The sequence below is a fragment of the Patiria miniata genome, unplaced genomic scaffold (genome assembly GCF_015706575.1).
Source record: "Patiria miniata isolate m_02_andy unplaced genomic scaffold, ASM1570657v1 HiC_scaffold_22, whole genome shotgun sequence".
Lineage (NCBI taxonomy): Eukaryota > Metazoa > Echinodermata > Asteroidea > Valvatida > Asterinidae > Patiria > Patiria miniata.
In genome coordinates, this window is record NW_024037061.1 from 17,902,474 (window position 1) to 17,914,699 (window position 12,226).

General features: G+C 43.3%; 1 pseudogene; it reads right to left on the reverse strand.

Annotated features, from left to right (window-relative positions):
- Positions 1 to 289: 289 nt before the first annotated feature.
- On the reverse strand, positions 290 to 2,674 carry LOC119730195 (annotated as a pseudogene).
- Between the last annotated feature and the right edge of the window lie 9,552 nt (positions 2,675 to 12,226).

Below are 12,226 nucleotides of genomic sequence, written 5' to 3' on the forward strand. Positions count from 1 at the left end.
GGCTTTCGACCAATAGGAATGAGTGAGTCGTCTTAGGTGTTTATGAATGGTAGATAAACCCAAGACGTATCTATTTTATTATGTACAAGTATGCAATTAATGAGTTTACAATCGGCAGTTCAATGATTAATTTTGTAATCACTTTAAATTTAATAACAGTTTGTACAGTTATGTAATATGGCTAGTGTGAATAGAAAAGTTATTGCAACAAATCACAATTCGGTTTAATGCTACAAAGTCTTAACGAATGCCTCCAACTGAATGTGAATGAGGAATCTGCAAAGAATGTAATTCGGAACCTGCAAAGAATGTAATTCGGAACAAATTGAAAAGAAAAGCTTCAAAAAGCATTTGGGGTTCTCAAGAACAATTACTTCAAAAGATATGACCGATGATAGCTTTGTTAATTGCATTTCCACACAGCACGTTGGCCTGACCACAATATTTGCGGTAGCACCATGTGAATACATTTTAGTTGCGCTTCTATCAATTTTGACCGCGGGTTCCACGCAATGAGCCGAGGGAATATAGAATCATTTACTTTTCATGCACTTTGTACTTTTCCGACAATTACACCTCTCAAAATCCAAAGACGAATGTTCAAAACCTCATCTGTTAAAGTTTCAGCTCAGCGCATCATTCACCTTTTTGATCACGAAACACGACTTCGTCAGTAACACCGTTTTATATTTTCAAATGAGTCAATTGACTAATCGTTTGGAATCACCTACATTTTTAAATGAATTTCAAGTGTCATCAAGCCAGACTGAATTATTTCAAAAAATGTTTGGAACCCGTACCAGTACGATCTGTAAAGCAAGTCAGCTTGTTGACAATGATCCTTTAACAACACTTGATGTTCACTTTTGGGGTTTTTTTCACATGCATTCGTAAGAGCAACCTCATTTCTTCAACTGATATATCACTGATATACCAGTTTGGTATCCTTATACAGATATTATGAGGGTAAAAAGAGTTGGTTGATCCTATCGATTTTTAAAGTAAAATATGCTGATAAAAGACTTATTCCTTGTTCTGACTATAATTGGGCTGGGATTCAGTGTGATAGAATACAGTATGTTCAAAATACACTGTGCACCTAAACAATGCACTCTTACCGCATATGTACGCCGAGTCTTAAAATGCAGCTTAAAAGTGACTAACTTGTGCCTATCCGTCTGACGAGGATTTCGTTCTAATACTAAATGCCGTACGTGCAGCGCTACGGTAAGTTGGGCACATAGCGTAATATATTATAGGATTGACAGCTGAGTTAAAGAACAGGAGACCATGACTAAAAACCCTCAAGTTATTTTGAAGATCGTTCACTTCCAAGAAGGACAGTCCTTTGATAAAGCCGGCAACGTAGACGAAATTGATGCAGGCATAGGGACACTGGCAGAGGAAGAAGACCGTGCCATTGATGACCAGCATGCGGGCGACTTGGTTGCGGACCAGGCGAGCTCTCAGCACCATCTGCCGTTGGCCGGTATTCTGAGTGACGGGGCGGTTGCCGAGAGTACGGATGATCTGGATGTACATGAATGCATTGCCAGCCAGCGCGATCATGAACGGTACGGATGAGGCCAGGTTGCCCACGACCAGAGCCCAAGGTGCTAACGGCAGACAGAAGCCGATGATGTCTGGCAGATCGGCGAATTTCTCGGTGTCGTTACCATCGCTAGGCCAGGTGACGCAGATACGGACCGGGTCGGCGTACTGCAAGACGGCGAGGCAGGTAAAGGCCAAGCCCACGCACCAGGTGGCCAGGACAAGCTTGACCGCCCGGCGCTTGGTGTTGACAGCCAGGTGCTTCAGCGGCCGGCAAATTGCGTTGTAGCGCTCGACAGCTACCAGAGTCACTGTCGAAACGGAGGTAAAATAAGTCAGGAACGATATCGAGACAGCAACAGGACACCAAACGTTGAGCAGGGAATGAATGTGACTACGCACCGGGGCCGGCAGGTACAACAGGTAACTGGTGACAGTGTTTCACCAAGAAAAGGATATCAGTTAGGGCTAGGTTGACTAAGAAGATGTTAGTGATGGTCTTCATGTAAGCCACCCGAGCCACAGCCACAAGGAACGATACATTCCCTGGCACACCAACGATCAAGGTTAGGGTCATGATGCCCAGGATTATTGCTCGCGATCCTTGGTTGTTCAGGTAGGTAGAGGCCCGCTTGACATCATCTGATAGGTCCAGTTGGTATAGATCTGAACAGTTCAAGTGACTCGTGTCGACAACCATCTTGGATTATCACGCCTTTACCTAATGTTAATAAAACAATGTAATCCAGGCGCCAGTTTCAATGATTCGTTCCTCAGAGTTCTTTGTTAAGAACGATGTCCGTTCTACTAAGTCTAGGGTCTCACAGACAGTTTACAGACAAACCCAACTGGCTGAATGCAGGCACCTGTTGAATACAGAGTTCTGTCTGACGGATGGAAGATCACACAGTGAGACTTTATACCTGTAGTGAAAGGTAGTACAGTGCAGTTGAAGATGAGTAAAGGCATCATTAATGAAAATTGGTTGAGCAACACGGTCAGACGCCGCGTGTCGCATCGTGAGCCGGATTGCGAACACGTCACGCACGAGCAGTACATAATTTCATCAACGTTTGAAATAGTGCCGAGGTCCATTACCATTATGGCTAGAATTGCTTTTGGGATAGTACATCTATCGTCCATTTTAATAGCCTTGACCAAGGCGTTGGGCTTATCGATTCGCCGATAAAAAAAAATTCGCCGATAAGAAAATCCCTACTCAACTTGGCAAGGCATATTTGCGTGCACATATCGATGCCCGTACGCTGCTAGTGAGAAAGTAACTTGTACCATACAGCGAGGCTATGCTTGCACGTACGCACGTACATGTACACACACGTACTCGTACATATATACAACAGCCATGCACACACAGTACATGTACATGCATGAGCTAGTCCGCGTTCGACAGGCCACGCGGCGCGTATATCCCCCACACGCACGTACGTACACCCACACGCAGAACACAGTAGGCCTACATTTACTGCCTTATTACACCATGCGTACAGTCCGTACTCACGTGTGTGTGCTTGCTGGTTGTGTTAGCCGTTCGTACGGACAAGGGTCGTACACGCACGTAGCTGCGTTGATTGTGGGTGCAGGGCCCGATTATCTCCCTTCGACAAAAAGCCGAGAGACCGCATTGAACAAGGCTACCATTTTAATGGTGTTCCTTCCAATACTAATTAAACCTTACCCCGCTAGGTGTTTACTGATGTGAGTGGAAATAACCGTGACAGTCAATGACAATAATGACGTACGTATATGGACCTTGCCGTGACTGTGGCGCCTACCTGCAATTTTTCCTCAACCAGGTCGAAATGACCTTCTTGATATTATTATTATTTTATTTTGGAAATTTGACAAATATCTCAACAGTCCCTACCCAACGTCTCGAGTACACAGATATATCATTAACAGCATTCACCTTGATATAAAATAATAGAAAGTTCGACTAGAACTACGATTAAGCACAAAGAATGTTCGGGCGCAAAGAATGTTTTGATTCAAGCAGACGCGTAGGGGGGTGGTGGGAATGGGGGATGACCATAATGCCTGGCCGTGGAAATTTGAAAAGGGAGGGGGGGGGGGGGAGCGGGGGAGGTGGGCTGAACACCACAAAACTCCAGGGGGTACATGAACCGGTCAAGGGGGGGGGGGTATATCCCCATCGCCCAGGAATTACGCCCCTGGATTCAAGAATTAGGTACAACTGGGAGTATCTGTTGCAGACTTTTATCGTTTCATACGATTTTATTATTTAATGAAATGTAGGACACCGCCGGTTTTGATATCACACAGTGGCGGCTATTTTTTTTCTGGGCCATGGCTGATGCAACAACGTTGCCGTCTGACTTGTGCTGAGTACATGAAGTGTGAACACAAAGCCTGGCACGTGTGCACTTCATTTGTTGACTTGCAACATTGGTAAAAAATCCTCGGTCTTTTCTCAAGTTATACCCGCATTTCTAAAAATCTGTCATTTCGATAATATAGATGCCATCCAAGGTGGTGAGATTCTGACATTATTTTATTCCTGGATGGCATCATCGTACACGTAAAATGTCGACATCCTGAGGTACTGAGATAAGTTATTAAGGGATGACGACATGTTTTAAGAGAGATGTCAACATCCTCAGATACTTTACCAAGGGTGGCACAATTCTGAAAGTAAGATTCCGACATCGTGAGACAATATATCAACGAGGATGAGAACATCTTGAAAGTAGGATGTCGACATCCCGAGAGAATGTATCAAGAGATTATCTAATCTTAAAAGTAGGATGTTGGCATCCTAAGGTAGTTAATTCCAAGATGACGACATCCTCAAAATCAAATGTCGATAACCTGAGATAAATTCGAATGCTTTTTATTGGAGTTATGAGAAAGCAATCCAACTTTCAGGAATCGTCATCCCGCGATCTGTTTCTTTAGGTTGTCGACATCCTACACTTGGGATGTCGACGACATGTCGTTATTCCTTGATAAATTGTTTGAGGATGTCGACATCCTATTTTTACGATGTCATCATTCCGTGATAAAGTATCTCAGGATGTTGACATCTTTTAAACTTGAAAGATGCGATCATTCCGTGAAAACTGATGTCAGGACCTCAACATCTTGGATGGCACCTTCAGAGCTCCGTACTATAAGGGTGTTTTGGAGGGGTAGGGTATGGGTGCCGACAGGTAAATAGGCCCAAAAATTGTCTGCGGGCCAAATCACGATTTAAATGCCCTAATTTCTTTTTGCTATTAGAGCATTTTGTGGGCAATGAACTTGAAGGTTTGTAAAAAGCAGGGTGGAAGCCGTACACAGGACTGCGAAGTCGTATTTCTGTGAAATTCGGATCAAATTGAGCAGTAAAACTGCTCTATTTCGCAATGGAGCGCAGGCATCATTTTTTCAAAATGGCGATGGGCCACAGGACTATTTTTAGGGGTGATCATCTTTGGATGGAATTTTCTCCCAAAAGTCATGAAATGTGTTATCACCCAAAAGCTGAAGAGCAAATGAAAGATGATGTAAAAAGATCTAATTTGATGGGTGTCTCAAACACTTTGGAGAGTTGCGAGTATATTAAATATTTTTGGAAGTGCGCGTAATTGACCTTTCGCCGTTTGCGAGTTAGCCACGGCGCTTAGACATCCCTGTGGAATTGTGTACGTTAATATTTGTCTCAGATTTGGGCGTTCCGCGTCCATTATCACTGAGGTTTATTCAGTCGATTTACTGGTACTGCTGCTGTACCCTTACATGGTTCTTCTCGGGAGAGTAATTCCATTATTTTTAACCCATGAGGGCGCTGTCTACATTACACATTATGTGCTCATGTCTGTGGCTCATGTACGCGCACAAAAAAGTGTGACGTCATTGGGTCTTAGGTCTATTAGCCGGTAAAGATCGTTCATTGGCAAAACGGGGGAATCATACACGATAGCACTACCCGGTTCTCAAGTGACAGCAAATCAGTGAGTCGATTAGAAAGTCAGTGGCAGTCACGAGGCTGACCCTTCGGTACCAGCCAACAGCTTTATACGTTTCTCGTCATAACGTTACTAAAAATCATTGTGCACTGCACAGAAGGCTTTTGGTCTCATGTGTTGATGTCAAACCAGCAGCTACAATCCCGGCCAAAATGGTTGGGACACTTGGAAATAACCTTAGCCTCCAACGGTCACCCACTCCCCCGCTCCCCCGGTCAATGTTGTTCTCTCCAGCTGATGGAACACACGTACACCATAAATCCAGATCCGCCACTGAACCCGAACGGATACTTGACTGGATGAAGGGTACTGTCTCCGCAAACATGTTGCGTACATCATCAAAAGACAAAAATAGCACCAGCAACACTCACCGTTCTGCGTGGTAACGAGGCCGTTATAGGCTGCGCGCGCAGGTCAATTTCTTTTTTTTAGCTGCATGTTTACGGTGTCACGGTCTCACTTCTCCGGCGTGCCAGCTTCTCCGGGTCGATTTGGCGGACAGTTGAGCACGTTACAGTGCACGTTACATGAGCACGATACCTGCTCATGTGTCCGCTGTGCTTACTTTTCCGCGGGCTGTATTCTGAAGTCTACCCAAGCCCATGAGGGACACCCAAGAATGTGTTATGTAACACTTCCTGTGGGTCAAGTCATTCCATGGTCTTGCAAGCATTCTGATTTGTGTTCCCAGCATATCATGCATGTTGTGTTCATGGAAAAACGAACTCATTGGTCCGTGTTCCTTGCTCGTTCGTGGTCCATTTTGTCTTTATTTTTGCAACCATGCGGCTTTAATTAAATACATGTGCATTTCAAGTCTTTTTGGGTTCATATTGGGAGTTGTGCGCGCCACGAAAATTCTGGATTCGACTGGTACCCTGTAACCAATGCATACAAATATCCTAAGATATTACGTGCAGCAGTACAACCCCGAAGAACTCAGCACACAAATAAAGTTGACGAAAATGTACACCACTGCGCAATTTTGTGCATGCGCGTTGAAGCGATATTTCCCTTTTCGGAGAAGCTAGCACGCCGGAGAAGTGAGACTGTGACAACGGACCGCAGTTGGCCCGTAAAAGATGGCCTCCTGTCTCGAGCTGGCCCATAATAAATCTCGTCAAAAGTCTCATAGCCTTTTAGTAATTGCCTTGGTATTTTCCGGGTAGACAGTTCTGTGAATTGTCAAGATATCTCAACCATGCACACCGTCCAAACGGGGTAGGGATGACGTATAAATCAAACTGTTATTAAAACTTGTGAAGAATATAAGTTTGTAAATTTTCAGATGGGGTCGCCCTTAATGCGAGATTTAATGACAATGCACCTTTTACTTGGAATCGTGTAAATAAACTGTAAATATAATGTATACATATGTATTTATAATTTCAAGCCTTTCGGTAATTTGTTGAGTTCACCACAATAACGACATGTATGGCTGAAGCTGCCGACAAACTTTGTGAACCAAAGCTTGTATATTACCCAGCTCTGATGGTGTTCAATAGAAAATTCACAAGAGCTTTAACATACCTGCAGATTTTGACGTTACTGCCAAGTCCTGAATATAGAAACGATTATTATATAACACTCACCGTTCTGTGTGGTAACGAGGCCGTACAGGCTGCGCGCGCAGGTCAATTTCTTTTTTTAACTGCATTTTTACGGACCGCAGTTGGCCCCTAAAAGATGGCCCCCTGTCTCGAGCTGGCCCATAATAAATCTCGTCAAAACTCTCATAGCCTTATAGTTATTGCCTTGGTATTTTCCAGGTAGACAGTTCCGTGAATTGTCAAGATATTTCAACCATGCACAACTCCCAAACGGGGTAGGGATGACGTATAAATCAAACTGTTATTAAAATTTGTGAAGCATATGAGCTTGTATATTTTCAGTTGTGGTCGCCCTTAATGCGAGATTTAATGACAATGCACCTTTTACTTGGAATCGTGTAAATAAACTGTAAATATAATGTATACATATGTATTTATAATTTTAAGCCTTTCGGTAATTTGTTGAGTTCACCACAATAACGACATGTATGGCTGAAGCTGCCGACAAACTTTGTGAACCAAAGCTTGTACATTACCTAGCTCTGATGGTGTTGAAGAGAAAATTCACAAGAGCTTTAACATACCTGAAGATTTTGACGTTACTGCCAAGTCCTGAATATAGAAACGATTATTATATAACATTTCGCAGCACACAAACTTACGAACAAACATAATCAGCCATAAAAAAAAGGTTTGTGTGACCTGCAAATACTGGATGACTACAAAATGTTCGAAGTGCAGGTAACATACTTTACATTAAATTGGTTGATCTCAGTGATGAAAACAAAATGCACGCACCTTTAAATAAAAGAAAGACGATTGTGTCCCTCAATGGGAGATGACAAATTACTGCTCGTATGCGACTTGTTTGCAGTCGGTTTATTGAGGAGTAAAACTGCTCTTTTTCGCAATGGAGCGCAGGCATCATTTTTTTTCAAAATGGCGATGGGCCACAGGACTATTTTTAGGGGTGATCATCTTCGGATGGAATTTTCTCCCAAAAGTCATGAAATATGTTATCACCCAAAAGCTGAACAGCAAATGAAAGTTGATGAAAAGAGCTTTACTTTGGTGGGTGTCTCAAACACTTTGGAGAGTTGCGAGTATATTAAACATTTTTTGGAAGTGCGCGTAATTGTTCTTTCGCCGTTTGCAAGTTAGCCACGGCGCTTAGACACCCCTGTGGAATTGTGTACGTTAATATTTGTTTGTCTCAGATTTGGGCTTTCTGCGTCCATTTGTATATCAAGCCTAATTGGACAATGTTCCACTAACTGCGTTTACGCGATTCTACCGCGATTGGTTAATTATCACCGAGGTTTATTGAGTCGATTTACTGGTACTGCTGCTGTACCCTTACATGGTTCATCTCGGGAGAGTAAATCCATTATTTTGAATTCATGAGGGCGCTGACTTCATCACACATTATGTGCTCATGGCTGTGGCTCATGTGCGCGCACAAAAAAGTGTGACGTCATTGGGTCTTAGGTCTATTGTCCGGTTAAAGATCGTTCATTGGCATAACGGGGGAATCATACACAATAGCACTACCCGGTTCTCAAGTTACAGCAAATCAGTGAGTCGGTTAGAAAGTCAGAGGCAGTCACGAGGCTGGCCCTTCGGTACGAGCAAACAGCTTTAAACGTTTCTCGTCATAACGTTACTGAAAATCATTGTGCGCTGCACAGAAGGCTTTTTGTCTCATGTGTTGACTCCAAACCAGCAGCTACAATCCTGGCCAAAATGGTCGGGACACTTGGAAATAACCTTAGCCTCCCACGGTCACCCACTCCCCCGCTCCCCCGGTCAATGTTGTTCACTTCGGGGGATGGAGCACACACCGCGCAATGAAAGACAACATTGACCGGAGGCCGGGTGTTTGGGGCCCAGTGAGATTTGGCCAGGATTGAAGCCCCCTTAACAAAAATCCAGATCCGCCACTTAACCCGAACGGATACTTGACTGGATGAAGGGTACGGTCTCAAACATGTTGCGTACATCATCAAAAGACAAAACTATTACCAGCAACACTCACCGTTCTTCGTGGTAACGAGGCCGTACAGGCTGCGCGCGCAGGTCAATTTCTTTTTTTAACTGCATTTTTACGGACCGCAGTTGGCCAGTAAAAGATGGCCCCCTGTCTCGAGCTGGCCCATAATAAATCTCGTCAAAACTCTCATAGCCTTTTAGTTATTGCCTTGGTATTTTCCAGGTAGACAGTTCCGTGAATTGTCAAGATATTTCAACCATGCACAACTCCCAACGGGGTAGGGATGACGTATAGATCAAACTGTTATTAAAATTTGTGAAGCATATGAGCTTGTTTATTTTCAGTTGGGGTCGCCCTTAATGCGAGATTTAATGACAATGCACCTTTTACTTGGAATCGTGTAAATAAACTGTAAATATAATGTATACATATGTATTTATAATTTTAAGCCTTTCGGTAATTTGTTGAGTTCACCACAATAACCACATGTATGGCTGGAGCTGCCGACAAACGTTGTGAACCAAAGCTTGTACATTACCTAGCTCTGATGGTGTTGAAGGGAAAATTCACAAGAGCTTTAACATACCTGCAGATTTTGACGCTACTGCCAAGTCCTGAATATAGAAACGATTATTATATAACATTTCGCAGCACACAAACTTATGAACAAACATAATCAGCCATAAAAAAGGTTTGTGTGACCTGCAAATACTGGATGACTACAAAATGTTCGAAGTGCAGGTAACATACTTTACATTAAATTGGTTGATCTCAGTGATGAAAACAAATGCACGCACCTTTAAATAAAAGAAAGACGATTGTGTCCCTCAATGGGAGATGACAAATTACTGCTCGTACGCGACTTGTTTGCAGTCGGTTTATTGAGGAGTAAAACTGCTCTTTTTCGCAATGGAGCGCAGGCATAATTTTTTTTCAAAATGGCGATGGGCCACAGGACTATTTTTAGGGGTGATCATCTTCGGATGGAATTTTCTCCCAAAAGTCATGAAATATGTTATCACCCAAAAGCTGAACAGCAAATGAAAGTTGATGAAAAGAGCTTTACTTTGATGGGTGTCTCAAACACTTTGGAGAGTTGCGAGTATATTAAATATTTTTGGAAGTGTGCGTAATTGACGTTTCGCCGTTTGCGAGTTAGCCACGGCGCTTAGACACCCCTGTGGAATTGTGTACGTTAATATTTGTTTGTCTCAGATTTGGGCGTTCTGCGTCCATTTGTATATCAAGCCTAATTGGACAATGTCCCACAAGCTGCGATTTACGCGATTCTACCGCGAAAGGTTAATTATCACTGAGGTCTATTGAGTCGATTTACTGGTACTGCTGCTGTTCCCTTACATGGTTCTTCCACCTCGGGAGAGTAAATCCATTATTTTGAATTCATGAGGGCGCTGACTACATCACACATTATGTGCTCATGGCTGTGGCTCATGTGCGCGCACAAAAAAGTGTGACGTCATTGGGTCTTAGGTCTATTGTCCGGTTAAAGATCGTTCATTGGCATAACGGGGGAATCATACACAATAGCACTACCCGGTTCTCAAGTTACAGCAAATCAGTGAGTCGGTTAGAAAGTCAGAGGCAGTCACGAGGCTGGCCCTTCGGTACGAGCAAACAGCTTTAAACGTTTCTCGTCATAACGTTACTGAAAATCATTGTGCGCTGCACAGAAGGCTTTTGGTCTCATGTGTTGACTCCAAACCAACTCCCCCGCTCCCTCGGTCAATTATGTTGTTCTCTCCAGCTGATGGAACACACACCGCGCAATGAGAGACAACATTGAGCGGGGACCGGGTGTTTGGGGCCCAGCCAGATTTGGCCAGGATTGTAGCCCCCTTAATAGAAATCCAGATCCGCCACTTCACCCGAACGGATACTTGACTGGATGAAGGGTACGGTCTCAAACATGCTGCGTACATCGCCAAAAGACAAAAATAGCACCAGCAACACTCACCGTTCTGCTTGGTTACGAGGCCGCATAGGCGGCGCGCGCAGGTCAATTTCTTTTTTAGCTGCATTTTTACGGGCCGCAGTTGGCCAGTAAAAGATGGCCTCCTGTCTCGAGCCGGCCCATAAATCTCGTCAAAACACTCATAGCCTTTTAGTAATTGCCTTGGTATTTTCCGGGTAGACAGTTCCGTGAATTTTCAAGATATTTCAACCATGCACACCGTCCAAACGGGGTAGGGATGACGTATAAATCAAACTGATATTAAAACTTGTGAAGCATATGAGCTTGTATATTTTCAGTTGGGGTCGCGCTTAATGCGAGATTTAATGACAATGCACCTTTTACCTGGAATCGTGTAAATAAACTGTAAATATAATGTATACATATGTATTTATAATTTCAAGCCTTTCGGTAATTTGTTGAGTTCACCACAATAACGACATGTATGGCTGTCATCTGCCGACAAATTTTGTAAACCAAAGCTTGTACATTAACTAGCTCTAATGGTGTTCAAGAGAAACTTCACAAGAGCTGTGGGGCGCTGTGGTCCAATGGTTACGGTGTTCGACTCGTGTGCCGTGGTACACGGGTTCGAATCTTGACCGTGGGAACATGGTGTTTGTGCTCTTGAGCAAGGCACTTTACCATTATTGCTTCGTCCTTCGGATGGGACGTAAAGCCGTAGGTCCCGTGTGTTGTGTAATGCACGTTAAAGAACCCAGTAACACTTGTCGCTAAGAGAAGGGGTTTGCCCCGGTGTTTCTGGCAGTGGCAGCAATTATGCACCGCAGCACCTAGCAAAAAGGTGCTTCTTAATGGGTCTCATTATTATGTTCATATACTTCATTTACCTGGCTTTGGTTGCATTCTCCCCCAGCGCTTTGTATCCTCTGGCAAAAAGCGCTATATAAATACAGTTATTATTATTGTTATTATTATTATTATTAACATATCTGTAGATTTTGACGTTACTGCTTAGTCATGAATATAGAAACGATTATTATATAACATTTCGCAGCACACAAACTTACGAACAAACATAATCAGCCATTAAAAAAAAGGTTTGTGTGACCTGCAAATACTGGATGACTACAAAATGTTCGAAGTGCGGGTAACATATTTTACATTATATATGGTTGATTTCAGTGATGAAAACCACATGCATGCACCTTTAAGT